We start from the raw sequence: 290 nt of genomic DNA on the forward strand, positions 1-290 counted from the left end.
TTTCTTAAAAGAAAATATTACATTGTAAAATAAATTTCAGCAATTTATAAGTTATACGAGGTCTGTTCAAAAAGTATCGCGAATTTTGTATTTCCGCGGGTTACGTATATTCGATTTTCGATTTTTTGTGGCGTTATGTTGGTACTCATGTCTCTCACTTATGCCGACAAGTTCGGCCATTTTGAATGTTCAGTTAATTTTTGACAGCTGCTTTGCTTGCACGTGTTTTGGCTCGTCTTCGATTTTTGCCTATTCCAAAAAATGGATCAAAGAATCTGTATCAAATTTTG

This window comes from Trachymyrmex septentrionalis, unplaced genomic scaffold (assembly GCF_001594115.1).
Source record: "Trachymyrmex septentrionalis isolate Tsep2-gDNA-1 unplaced genomic scaffold, Tsep1.0 scaffold138, whole genome shotgun sequence".
Taxonomy (NCBI): Eukaryota; Metazoa; Arthropoda; class Insecta; order Hymenoptera; family Formicidae; genus Trachymyrmex; species Trachymyrmex septentrionalis.